At 42.4% G+C, this 13,695-nt stretch overlaps 1 protein-coding gene across 9 annotated transcripts in view; it reads left to right on the forward strand.

Annotated features, from left to right (window-relative positions):
- Window positions 1-520: 520 nt before the first annotated feature.
- The window catches only part of GREB1L (GREB1 like retinoic acid receptor coactivator), a 136,821-nt gene continuing 123,646 nt past the window's right edge, over window positions 521-13,695 (forward strand). For 8 of the 9 annotated variants that reach the window (XM_057397575.1, XM_057397578.1, XM_057397580.1 and 5 more), the window contains exon 1: window positions 521-906. The gene's annotated coding sequence lies outside the window, so the exon portion shown is untranslated. The remainder of the gene's footprint in view (window positions 907-13,695) is intronic. The other variant, XM_057397576.1, reaches the window with a different exon arrangement.

Genomic DNA, 13,695 nt, shown 5'->3' on the forward strand with positions numbered 1-13,695 from the left:
CCAATGGACTCAAATGCCCTCATCTCTACGCACCTTGCTTTGATCCCTGTTCAATTTAATCTCCAATGCAAGTACAGCCACAGCACCCTCCTAGCATGCAAAGCCCCTTCAGCTTCTACTTCACTGCTCTTGGACTAGCTCCGCTGCTAAGTAAACCCAAAACATAAGGTGACCAACTTTAAACCCTGCCCGCAGTGCTGACCCGCCCGCGGTGCTGGACCGCCTCTCGCAGAGCAGTGCAGATAGCCTTCCATCTTCAGCCTCCGGGATTTCTGACACGGTTTTGACGCTTCACAGCTCCGTCCATGGCTCCAACCCCGTGCAGGGCCTCATCCCTCCCCTCCCTGACTGGAAGCACCCCAGGTCGCTCTCTCCTCACAGAGATCCGCCGCCATGCCCTAAGCCCCACTGCCTTCCGCTGTCTCCTCCACTAACCCGCGTACACCGTTCACAACCCACCACCTCTTCCCATGACACGACGCGGCTCCAGCCCCGCCGCTCTGGGGCTGGGACCGGGGCCGGGACCGGGGCCGGGGCCGGCTCGGGGTGTGCCGGACACCCCTCACCTGAGCGCGGCTCCGTCTTAGCCACCACCCGCTGGCCCCACGACCCCTCTCCTTCCCCGCTGTCAGAGCAGGAGGGGCGGCACCTGCGGGCCCGCCCCATTCTCCTCCCCTCGCGTCCCCTCCCCTCCTCCCGCCGGAGAGAGAGAGACACGGAGACCCGGAGGGAGACGGTGGCACCGAGGGCGTCGGGCGGGACTCCCGAGCGCAGTTGCTCGGTGCGAGGGGGGGGAGGTGGAATATACAATTAAAAGCATACAATAAACAGTTTAAATTTAAAAGCAAAAGATCAAGGGAGGGGTGGAAAGGGAGCGCTTCAACTTCTCTCTCTCTACCCAGCAAGGTAAGGGAGCGGCGGGGGGCGCGGGGCTTTACTTCGCCTTCTCGCCGGTGCCTGGGGAGGGCACAAAGGTAGCGGGGCCGGGGCGGTGCAGGGCGGAGCGGCTCCTCGCTCGCTGGGTCGCGCTCGGTGTCAGTCACCCCGCGGAGGGCAGCACAGCACCGGCGGTAGCGAGGGGCTGCGGCCGGTGTCACCGGCGGGATGCTGGTGCCCTCCCCCGACAGGGCTCCAAGCCCTTTGTTACCTTCGTTTCGGACTGGGGGGGCCGTGTGGGGTGGTAAATGACCCCTCGCCGACGGGCAAGGCGGGCATGGCCGAGCCCCGAACGCGCTGTTACGGGAGCAAAGCAGCCCCTGTGCGCTGGCGGGCGGCAAGCAGCGGGGTCCCGGGGAGCGGGGGGTGGTCGCGGGGGGTGCAGGTGGCTCTGCTGGAGAGCGGGCGGGCGGGCAGCGAGCTTCCCTGCGCAGCGCTGCCATGTGGGCGGCCGCCGGCAGGGGGCTCGGCTGCCTCGCCCTCCGCGCCCGGGGGGTGGCTTCTCCTCAGGGGAGAACGGCGGCGGTGGCTGCCCGGGGCGGGGGAGCGTGTGCCTGTGGGGCACTGCTGGACATGTGCCGGCCGGGTTTGAGGAGGGGAGGGCAGAGCGCAGGGTCTTCTTACATGGAGGAAAGGGGTGTGTGTGTTTCCCTGTCGACGGTGTTCCCTGGAGACGCGGCAGCCCAACGGGCAGTAACGGTCGCGGTGTGAGGCACCGAGGGCAGGCTGCCGTCGCGGTCCTTGTGACAGGCAGCCTCTCGCTGATTTTCCTTCACCGTGGCGACAGGTCTTGTTTGATGTTGGCAAGTGAAGGCAGAGGGGATAAGCCGGCTTGGACGGACCTACCGGCGGCTCTCCGGGCGGCTGGCCGGTGTGTGAAGGGACGGCCAGCCGCCCTCGGCAGCCGTTGAAGTACCGCCGGGGTCCGGCCCGTCCCTCCCCAGCGCTGCCCGTGGGCTTCCTGAAGTCTCCGAAAGATGGAAACTTTGGCTAAGCCCCGGGATTTTGGGCAATGCAGGGGTTGGGTCTGCCAAGGTCTGCTCTTTGTTTAGGCCTCAAGCCTGCAAATATTTATCCGTATTCTGAAATTAAGAATTATCGATGCTCAGATGTGTTTGAAGTGCAGGAGACAACCTTCAAGTTGCCTGGTACAGAAGTATTTTCCGTGTCTTGTGCTTGTCAGTGTGTTTCCTTTAACTACCCTTAAGATATGACCTTTTTATGTAGTTCCATTTGGCTTTTTTTTTTTAATTGGTGACTCTTGCAACTTTCCCACTGACTGATGTTTTAAGTGTTATTGAAATAATATTTCATGTTTCATTGATGCTTTGTTACAAAGGGCTTTTTTAAAGGTTGAGATAAAAGGCTGCTGCTGAAGAAAGTATTGTGTCTTATTCCCTGACTAGGAATAACTGAAGCACTTTAATTATATTTTTTACAGTTATTACTGTTGTTTAGATCTGAGAGTGAAGCAAGTAGGTGCATATTTCAATTGCAGATAGTTATATATGTGATCTCTGAGAGGACAGCTAAACCTTTCTGCACTTACAAATACTGTAATGCACATTTAAGTTTGTTTTTTGTTGAGGAAATACACCTTCTTAAGAAAAAGCTCATTACATATGCACTAATGGGATTAGAAAAACGATTTATTTGAAAATATTAAACCTTACCCTGTAGAATTTGCTTGTGAGTGGGACAAAAGCACTTATGGAGCTGGTCAGTTAACTTTGTAAATACCTCTTTGCCAAGGAGTAAGGCTTATATGAGGATTCCCAGAGCTGTTGAAAAATGTTTATTTATTCCTCATTTTAAAACTTGTAGATTTTGAACGTACACATACTTGTTCTTATGGGTTGTCAAGTATTTCCAACAAAATGTTCCAGAAAGTCAATGAATAATGTTCCATATGTGCCTACCTGTTTAAAGGGCTGGGCTCCACACCCTGAAGGTTTAATTATGTGTCTCTTAATACATATAACAAATACAGTGTATGTTTTTGTTTATTAGTAGTAGGTTTGTGCAAAACAGATTTTTGGCTAAGGTGTTTAACAGAACAAGACTTCAGTTATAAAACCCAATATGTATGTACTAGGAAATTTTATCAGTTGGGTTTCGCTGTAGGTAATGTATTTCAATCAGAAATAGTGATGATTTTTTAGTAAGGAAGTTTTAAGCCCATGTAAGGATGCAATACTAAAGGAAGTAAGCAGTAATAGGCAAACAGATTACTGAGTTTTTACTGGGATAATTAAAATATGTGAAGTTTCTTAAGATCCCATGAGGACATGGCAGAGGAAAGGAGGGGTGATCTGACTGAGAAAAGTTTGGCTAGAATTCAAAAAAGCACATTTGGTTCAAGGACTTCTTAAACACATAAGTATTGATATTTGGTGGTTCAGTAAGTCATGTCCAAAGTATTTTGCGGAGACAAGGAAAAAGAAAACTTGGTAGTTGTTATCTAGGAGATTTTAGTTGCTATGGGACATAGGGAATTAAACTATTTTTTTTTTTTTTTTTAAAGGGAAGTATGGAAAAATCTGTGTACTGTGAAGCCTATCATATTATGAATACTGGACTGTTCATTCACTATAAAAGTAGACTCAGTATGATGTCAGAAATATACTCTAGGAAATCTTATTAATGACAGCTTAAAAAAGAAAAAGATTTAATGTATTTCTTTACCAGTTTTCAGTGTTTCTAGGAAATTTCAAGTGGCAAAAACCTTGTGAGGATTTTACTTTCAGCAGTATAACCTTTTGTAGTATCTTTCATATTAAGCATTTTAGAGTGGTTTTTGAAAGTGCTTTTATTCTTTGTATGGTTCTGTACCATATGTTTTTTATCTAATTCTTTGAATGACCACTGAAGTGCAGCCAACTTTGGGTAAATGTGGCAACTGTTAACTAGTGCTTAGCAACAGTGCGCAATAATCAAGACGGGAAGTGAAGAAGAATACCATGTCTAATTGAAACTACAGGGGGCATTTAGGTAGGTAGGACGTAATTAACAAAACCTGGAGCTTGGACATGATATTAAGGCATCAGATCTTTACTCTTGTAAAAAGGATTGTGAAATCATTCATGTATGAAACACTTGAGCTTTTTAGTTTTATACCTCACATGGACAGCCTCTATGGGGCATATGTATTTTGCCCACTCTTGCACAACCATTTCTCGCACATAATGTGTAACACACATTTTCCTTTGGTTCTAAAATGGAATTGTGAGAAGGAGGACTGTTGAGAAGACCAACAAATGAAGGAGTAATAAGCCTTGACAATTTGACAATGGTATCTTTTAGAGAATTAGTCCTGTGAACTAGAGTTCATTAGATACACTGATTAAGGTATCTCTAATATTCTGAAACAGATTACAGTGGCAGTCATAAAGCAACACTAATTTTTTACAATTAATGTGTTATTTTCTCTAAGAATCATTGACTTTCCTCAAATCCTGTCTTGCCGTGACATTCCTTTAAGTGTTGTGAAGTTTTGCTTGTAAGAATATTTGTTCAAAACACTTTTGCCTAATACAGAGGTTGGTTTGGTTGATTGTTTGGGTTTTTTTGTTTGTTGTTCTTTTGTTTGCTTTTTTTTAAATTTTTTTTATTTTAAACCCTTATTATTTTGTTTCACGCTGTATTCCATGTGGAGATGCATTTTTAGACCGATTTCATGTTTTCTATATTGCAAATACATCTTGTTTCTAAGAACTCTGAGAATATCCTCAACAATGAGGAAAGAACTAGTAAATGAATTTTCAGTGAGTTATTACTGAATGGCTCATTTGCAACTCTGAGCATAGCAAGTGTAGTACCTGTTAAGGGGTTTGAACTTTAAGGTAAGTAGTGAAGATGACTCAAAGCCAAGGAGCCATGCTCTGAAGGTGCTTATACTGGTGAACTGTTAAGTAGCATTAGGCTCTTAATATTTTAATAGAATAATTAAGGTTTTTGTAATCTGAAAGAAAGAAAAAAACCCCACAGAATATCTGTTAGAGGAACTTGCGGGTGACAGAAATTTGAAACAGTGTTTATTCACAATGGGAACAGCGAAATTTTATACACTGTTGTTGTTGGCTTGGAAGTATTGAATAGAAATGACAGCCTGGATCAATAGGCCGAGGCCAGTTGTATGAGGTTCAACAAGGCCAAGTGCCAGGTCCTGTGCTTGGGTCACAACAACCCATGGAATGCTACAGGCTTGGGGAAGAGTGACTGGAAAGTTGCCTGGTGAATCAGGACCTGGGTGTGTTGGTCAGCAGCTGGCTGAATATGAGCCAGTATGTGCCCAGGTGGCCAAGAAGGCCAACAGCATCCTGGTGTGTATCAGAAACAGCATACCCAGAAGGGACAGAGCAGTGATCATCCCCCTGTACTCAGCACTGGTGAGGGTGCACCTGGAATACCGTGTTCAGTTCTGGGCTCCTCACTACAAGAGATACCGAGATGCTGGAGCGGGTCCTGAGAAGGGCAGCAAAGCTGGTGAAGGGTCTGGAAATAAGTCTGGTGAGGAACGTCTGAGGGAACTGGGGCATTTAATCTGGAGAAGAGAAGGCTCAGGGGGGACCTTATCGCTCTCTGTGACTGCCTGAAATGAGGTTGCAGTGAAATGGGTGTTGGTCTTTTCTCCGAGTGATAAGTGATAGGACAAGAGGTGACAGCCTCAAGCTGCGTCAGGGGAGGTTTAGGTTGGATACTAGGAAAAATTTCTTCACTAAAAGGGCAGTCAGGCATTGGAACAGGCTGCCCAGGGGAGTGGTGGAGTTGCCATCCCTGGGGGTATTTAAAAGATGTGTAGACACGGTGCTCAGATTAACAGTTGGACTGCATGATCTTAAAGGTATTTTCCAACCTAAATGATTCTATGACACTAAAATATAACTATTTTTGGTTTGGGTAACTTCTGAAGCCATGAAGCTGGTTTCTGTCGTCTTACTCTGTTACATAGTAATGTCTTGGCTTCTGTGAAATTCTTCTGGGACGTAAGAGGCCATAGAGAATTGTGCAAATGGTGACTTTAGTTGAAGTTTATTTAATATAATTCTCATTGAGTTAGCATCTTAAGTTTCATGGAACTTCAGAGATTTAATAAAAAAAAACATATACATGATCTGAAGATCTTACAGCACATATTGTCAAATACTTTGATTAATTTGCACTTAATGTTTATTTTTTCCTCATTGCAGTTATACTACAGTAACTAATAAAATCCCTATTAAATATGAAAGATGGGAAGAACTGAATGTTGTGACATAAAATGACATGAAATCACCCGAAGAGTAAGATGGTAGGAAGCAGTTTGAGTCAGTGTGACAAGATCTTATAGAAACCTTCCATTAATATTCCCCATGTAAGGTTTTAGAGAGGTTATTTCGAGGTAGTTTTCCCAACTGATTGAGCTGTCAACAGCAAAACTGTGTGGGCAGACTTAAGATACTGTTACTTAAGAGATTATCAGACATCTGTTGTAGTGTTTCCATGAAAAAGTCTGGAGTGACTTGTTTTATAAATGCTGTGCAAAGATTCTCCTGTTCTGTCTCCTATCTCCATAATTAGCTCTTTTCAAGGCCATTGGCTTGATCTGAGCAGAGCACTTAGAAGCAAGTGAAGAAGTCAGTTATTTACAGGTTAGTTACTGAATGTTACTGTGGGTCTGAAATGACTCTAATAACAGTGCTCAGTGTGGTGTTTGTGTGTTGTTTGTTTTTGTTTTTTAAATGAAGACTCATCTGTGCATCTCATCAAAAGTAATAGGACTTCCCCAGAATGTCCAGTATGAAGCTGTTAAGATTAGTTAGATGGGCTACTATTTAAACTGATGCATTTAGAATGGCAAATGCAGTTGTACATTTTGCTAGTACCTGTCATTTTTGCACTGAATTCTGCTGCATCCTCCCTCTGCAGACCAATTTCTCTGTTGAATGGAGTGCACACCACTAAGATGTCAGTTATCTTCTTTGGAAGATAACTTAGGCTGCTGTTTTTCTCTAGAGCCATACAGCTTTTATATTTATCTTCATAATGAAGTATTAAGGTGCATATGAAGCATTTTCCTTCAATATTCTACATATTTGAGAGATATTAGACCCCTTCCCCTCCTTTCTTTTATAATGCTACCTCCAACTTCAAAACTTGCTTTCTTTTACACTCTTGGGTCTCCAGACTTAAGGAAGCCTAAGGAGATCTTTTCTGGGAATTTCATAGTTGAATTATGCTTTTAATTTAGTGGATTCCCCCCCCCCCCCCCCCCCCCCCCCCCCCAATTCCAGCTGTCTTCTGAAAGATAGAGATGGTTCAGATGCAATTTTAATGCCAATGCTCAGTGAGACTGTGTATACCCTGAGTTGTACATGGTCCCTTCCTTGTGTCAAGAGTTGAGAAGTAGAGTGTTTGGAAATTACTGCATGCCTGATCCTCCACAATCTTCCCAGTAAAGAGGAAATGATCACTTAAAAACTGAAATGTAGCACAGCATCCTTGGCTTAGTGGGATCTGAGCTCTTTGGAGCTTCATCATACTTGCTTCAAAGAGATGTTCTAGTGGCAAGGAAGAGCAGTTCCAATAGCTGAGCTCAGCTGCTTCTGACATGTAAGAAATCTGGGCACCTACCTCTTTATGCTGGAGTCACTGCTGAAATAAGGAAGTTTTATATGCAATACTGTTGCCTACCCATGTTCCTGATGGCTCAGGATGAAGAGCATTTGTAGCAAAACTTTGTATTGATGGCTGTCAGTTTGGGATTTGCAGAAAGACAGTTGTTCCACTGCCCGTCCTGAGCCTTGTGTCCTAACACTGCTGGTATGGTATTATGTTGCTGCTAGTTCTCTGCTTACTGTCTCCTTGGTGACACCGTGTTGGTTGTAATGTGCTGTTCCACAGTGTACGATTGCATCTCAGTCTTGCCATTCGGGAGGTTGTGCCATGTACTTTTACTGCTTTTGTTCCTGCTTCCCTGTTGCTTGTCATGAAGCCCCTCAGATTCTGTGTTTCTTTAGAGCCTTTCATGGTTTCAGTCCACTTTCAAACAGCTGTGTCATAAAGGAAGATTAATCTTGTAATTTCTTTAAACCACTTGTATAGAATCAAATTCTTACTGCAATGAGATAATTCCTTTGAGAAGGCTGAGAAGTCTTGATTTTTACAGCTACAATGCCCTTCTTTGCATCAAGAAAAGAGCAGCGGCTTCCTGCCAGTCTTGTATGTAACATTAAAGAACATGATGGTTTCCTAGTTTTGTAAAAAATGCTTTCAAAAATTTATTTGTATAGTTGAAATATTAAAATGTTGTTGTTACTCTTTCTAATCTTAATCTTTTAAAGGGAAAATTTTGACTGTGAGAACAATAAGGTATTAGGTGGATTAGCTAACTGATCAGTGCCAGCTCACAGAAGAGCAATTTTGAAGAAAACCTAAGGGGAGGGAGGGGAAAGGGCAAAGCCATCCAAGAAGAGTTTAATGCCTTGGATAGAGGCACACAGAACTACAGATGGGGTATTTAAAAACAGAAGTTCAGAGGGAAAAATATGCGTATCTTTACAGTCCCAATTGCAGCAGTTTCTGCAAATTTTGCAAGTTAGTTCTTGCCATTATTATTATTATCACCATTATTATCATTATTAGAGTTAGCTTTCAGTTTCCAAGGTTCTTGAGGAGGGGGAGATGACTTGCCTGACAGATTGTTATTTCACCTTCTTCCTCTTGGTCCACAATCAAGATTTTAGCAGATGTGGGAGGCAAGCTGGATTTCGAGGGCATCAAGATTAAAATGTTAGCTGTCACACGCTTTTGTGTTGAGAGCTATGGAATCTTTCCTATAAACAGCAGGACATCAAAACATACAGGCTTTTTTTCTTTTGTAGCATTAACTTAGTAATACTCTCCTTATTTACCATGTGCCTGAGAATGTTTCAGGTGCTGCACAGAAAATGCATAGGCAGTTGTCTCCTCCAGACGTCCTCTAAGTTGTAGATCTGACAGACTAGGGAGGATAGTGTCTATGTGTGTATATGTCTATGTGTGACGTGTATGTAGATAAAAAAGGACAAGAATTAGAAAACCTGTGGTCTAATATCGTAATGGTCCAATGTGTTAATGGGTCATGGGATTCTTTTACTTTAGTGATTGTTTGGCTGAGATGGCTTATACTGATCTGAACACTAACACTGTGTTCACAGTTTGCCTTTATATGTGTGAATGACTATACCAGGGGAACTTAGTGCATTGTAGATGTGCCACCAGTAACATAATTCAAAATAGTATGCCTCAGGTGCCTCTTAAACAAAAGCCACCACCAAAAACCACTTTAAACAGCAGATGTGACCTTGTGGCAGAAAAGCCTGAGAAAAAAACACAAGCATTCTTCTGGCTGCTCTCCACTGTCATAATGATCAGTGTTTGCTTGCTAGCTGTCCAGCATGGTTGTTTTATTGAGAGATGCCTTGTGCCTGGTGGCTGTGCAGATAGATGCTTAATTTTCATCTGCAGCACAGCTGGCTGGCTGGCTGTCAAGCTTGGGTTTGGGGTGATTCCAGTTGTGATGTGGATTCGGTGTAGAAAGAGGGAGGCTGTACTTGTGATAGGGGTTAAGCGCTCCCCTACGCAGTGCCATATAGGATTTCAGCTCCATTTGCTGTCGCTGTAGTAAATCCATTTCTGATTATGTGCTAAGGCCAGACAGATTAACTGCCAAGTTGAACTTGTGAAGTTGCATGTGTGTGTTGCCAGAGTTCCTCCTGCTGAAAAAAGAGGAATATATAACCTGTAGGTTCAGAACAGTTGAAAATTCATCCTAGCATTGCTGCTTTGATGTTTGTTTGAAGGGGAAAAAAAAGCTTTGCTTTTGATCATCATGTTAAATGGGTGTTGTCCCAAGCAGTGTAATAAATGAGAACTGGATCTGGGACTTATTTTCCACAAAAGACAGTATTTGTCCAGATGCCTTATAATTAAATTGTTCTGTGAAAATTAGTACGACTTTGAATTCAATAATAAGCAGTTCACGGTCTTAGGGCTGAAAAAGAGAGGAATGTAACAGATGCTGTGTAGTTTTGATACTTCTGATGTCTGATGATACTGATATCCTAACCTTGTGTTCTCTATTCTGATTCACTACATAAACAAGTACAGCATGAACCTCAATGTATAACCTTGACACATGACTGGAGCTTTGCTTTGTAGTTCACTAGTAGTTTGTCCAAATTGCAAAAACTGTGTATTAGAAAACAGAAACTCTTTGGTCAATGAAACGTTAATTTTCCTTGAGAAAAACAGTATTTTGTGCCTCAGACTTTTTATTTTTAAGAAATGGCCTTTCAGCTCTTGTTTCATTGGAGTCTAGCTGAGAATTACTGAAAGCATCACATATGAATTTGACAGATTAATAAGTCAAAACCATTGATGCAGATCAGCCACACACCAAAACACATCAGAACAGTGTTTTATTTTCACAGGATTTCCAATGTGGCCTTGCCCTGAATGTGGGGTTGGACTGGTTGACCTTCAGAGGTCCCTTCCAACCCAAACTATTCTGTGATTCTGTTGTTTGTTTGTTGCAAAGTGGGGTAGTAAGAAAACCATGAAATTAGGGAGCATTACCTATTGGTAAGACACAGTTTCCTGAAACAATTCATCTGCCCCAAGGGTTTTGCAAACACAATTAAGAAATAGGCTACTAGCAGCATGAACTGTTTTGGTAACCTGCTTTCCACTGTCATTTTTCTGGCCATTTTCCTGCTGTACGCTCAATGTGCTTTCTTCACATCATCAGAAATTCCTGCTGATTGCATGTCCAGTCACACATTATTGGAGAGACAGAGTTCTGTTACTGGCAGTTGTCTGTGGGTCTTGTGTTACTGGATGGCAGTCCAGAAATAGTGTGGTGATTGAGGCATCACTGGGCATGTGTTAATAGAAAGGCTGCAAAGCTTGAGTGACTCCATAAGAGGCTGTTTTGCCTGCTTGGGATGGAAGATTAAGCATCAAAGGATAATAACAATACTTGATGGATTGACATTGTTGCACTGTGTAAAATCAGTTTTTCTAGATTAATGATTATAATAAAACATTTACTCTAAGGAAGCTTAAAATAAGCTCAGTACTTATTGGTGGGTTGTGCTTTTTAGTTTCAGTTATGAAAAGAGGAATGGAGGCTGGATGACAACACACCTTTTCCTGCTCCAAAGGATTATCTGAATAAACTGTGGGAAGTCGAGGTTTTTATAAAAAAAAGCAGCAAGGAGGAAAGAAGAACTAGAAATTGCCAACTAGAGATCGGATGTTCTTTGAGAAACTCAATTTTAGGAAGAAGTTAACTGGCAAGTTAACAAGGGTTAGGGAGCAGAACAGTTTTGATTCATAACTAATCCTTTGCCCCAAGGAAAGAAAAGTAGTGTATTTGAGGCCATGTGCCTTGGGTGAGGCTGGCCTCAGGATGAATTAATTAAAAAATCCTGTCCTCCCTGTTCCAAAGTGCAGTTCATGCTGAGAGGGACTGATAAATTTCTCATTAAAAACTGCTTGTTGAAAATGAGGTCTATTCTGTGTGTTGTCACAGTGCCTTTCTGTTCTGGAATAAGTCACAGAAACTGTTCTTTCAGCCAGCATGCAGAGATAAGAGAATACACTGGTGAATCTTCTCATGTCCATACAGTCATTATGTGTGCCAGGAAAAATAGGCTCAAACTATGAAGAATGAAAGAAACTATTTTCTTCTACACAAGAAGAAAATAGTTTATGAGAAATGGCCTCTCTTTAAATGGATTTATGTCAGACTGGTGAGTAAAAATTTAAGTGTAATGTCACCATATAGCCATATAAAGAATAATATTCAGATTGTGATTTTCTTTGTTTTGGGAATTAGGCTTGCAATGTTCTACCTGCAGTTATTAGTGGCTTATGTATCCTTGATGGTTTGTAATTCCTTCTCTGTTTCTACAGCTAGACTTCTTTTTACTTAATAGAGCTTTAAACTGATGATCTTCAGTGATGATTCTTTACCATTCTATTACTCTTCCTATCCTTTATTGGAGAGAAGCGCTATTGTAATTTAGGAAGATTTTTGTATTCAATTGATTTTTGGGTTCCACTTCTGCTACCTACTATTTGCTATTGCAGAAACATGTTTTTTATACTTTACCTTAAGCTTAGTACATCTGACCAGAGCAGCTCAGAGGTAAATGAGGAATGTTCTTGTGTTCTGAATACAGTCAACTGCTATTATGTTCCTTGGCAAAAAAGAGGGGGATTTGTTTGGATCCTTTAACAGATACATGCTTTAATTTGCTTGAACAGAGAATGGCTTAGTTCAAGGTAAAGAGTCAAGTTAAACTTCATATAATAACAGATTGAGTTAAAGACCTAGAGTTCTAAACTAGCAGTTTGAGAGCTAAAAAATCCAAAGAAAATCTGTTGTGATTTTTTTAAAGAAAAAGATGCTGGAAAGCAGGCTCCTCAGTTCTCACTTCACAGAATCATTGAACAGAGGGAGAATTGAGGTAAACTTGCGTCCTTTTACATTTCAACTGAAACCGTGCAAAATGCCTGTGTATTCCACCTTGGCCAAGGAACACTGAAGTTTCTTTGGTCAGTGAAGAAAAGCACGATGCCATACTTAAGAGGGGAAAAGGAAACAAAGTTTATTTCCCCTTGTACATGGCTATCTCTCTCTTATCATGACAGAGTGGTGTAAAGGGCATTTATTTGTAAATGTAAATGCTTATGTAAAACTGCAATGTAGGGGGTTTCCCCCATATGATGGATTACTAACATGTAAAGGGTATGGGGCTTCTGTTGCCATGCTACATTTCACACCATTTACGCTGATATTCAAAAGAAACAAAACTATTGCAGTCCATAATTCATTTAACATGTTATAACCAAATTACTAACATGCACTGGAGAAAAACTGTAGCTTTTTTCATGTCGTATGTAGCCAAATTCTGATATGTTAGAAAAATGGGTATATCCATTCCTGAATAACCCTGGGATAACTATTGTTGCCTGCCTGATCAAAGAAACTAGTTTCAGTGAAGAATGGCATTTCAGCTAGAGGGCTGTCACTAAGCTGTGAAGAGGCAAGGGAAACCAGCTGTAAAAATGTTGATGTTGGCTATGAATTTATGTAAATAACAACTCGCTTTCATTTGAATGCTTAGGGTGATATTACAGTGTGGACTTTGGTCTGCAGAAGATCTGGTTTTGCTTCTTGATTCTGCTATTGAGACACATAGCTTCTATGTGCCTCAGTTTCCCTATCGCTAAAACAAGGGTGGTGGCTGTCCTTGAGTTTTCAAGCACTACATTGCAGTAATGATTAGCCATTACTGTCTTCTGTGGCTGAGCCTACAGGGTCTTAAGTTCAAGTCTTCTGTCAGGACCTTAGACTGCTGAGCTTCATGCTTCTGTCAGTGGGCTTCAAATATAGTAATCCAAGTTGTGTTCTTGGTACACATGCAGTTATTAATCTGGCTTTTGTGCTCAAGCCTTCTCTTTAATTTCAATTAATTTAATTAATTGAATTTAAACATTTCAGTCTCTGATTTCCCTGCGAGATCTGGTTGCCTTGTGCAGGGAGCTGGTGCAGCGTCTCTACCAAGATGGCTTTGTGCTGAAATGGATTCAAAAGTCCAGGGCTCTTCATCTGTGAAGCAGCCCACATGCAGGGCTCTATTTACCCACCGTAGTGATGCTAACTGGTATCTGCAGTGGTATTAAAGGAGTGTATTAAATACCTGGTGAAAATAGGCTGTGTCATGTCTA

Source organism: Pezoporus wallicus, unplaced genomic scaffold (genome assembly GCF_028554395.1).
Source record: "Pezoporus wallicus isolate ANWC-B61680 ecotype Strahan unplaced genomic scaffold, APGP_CSIRO_Pwel_v1 contig_227, whole genome shotgun sequence".
Lineage (NCBI taxonomy): Eukaryota > Metazoa > Chordata > Aves > Psittaciformes > Psittacidae > Pezoporus > Pezoporus wallicus.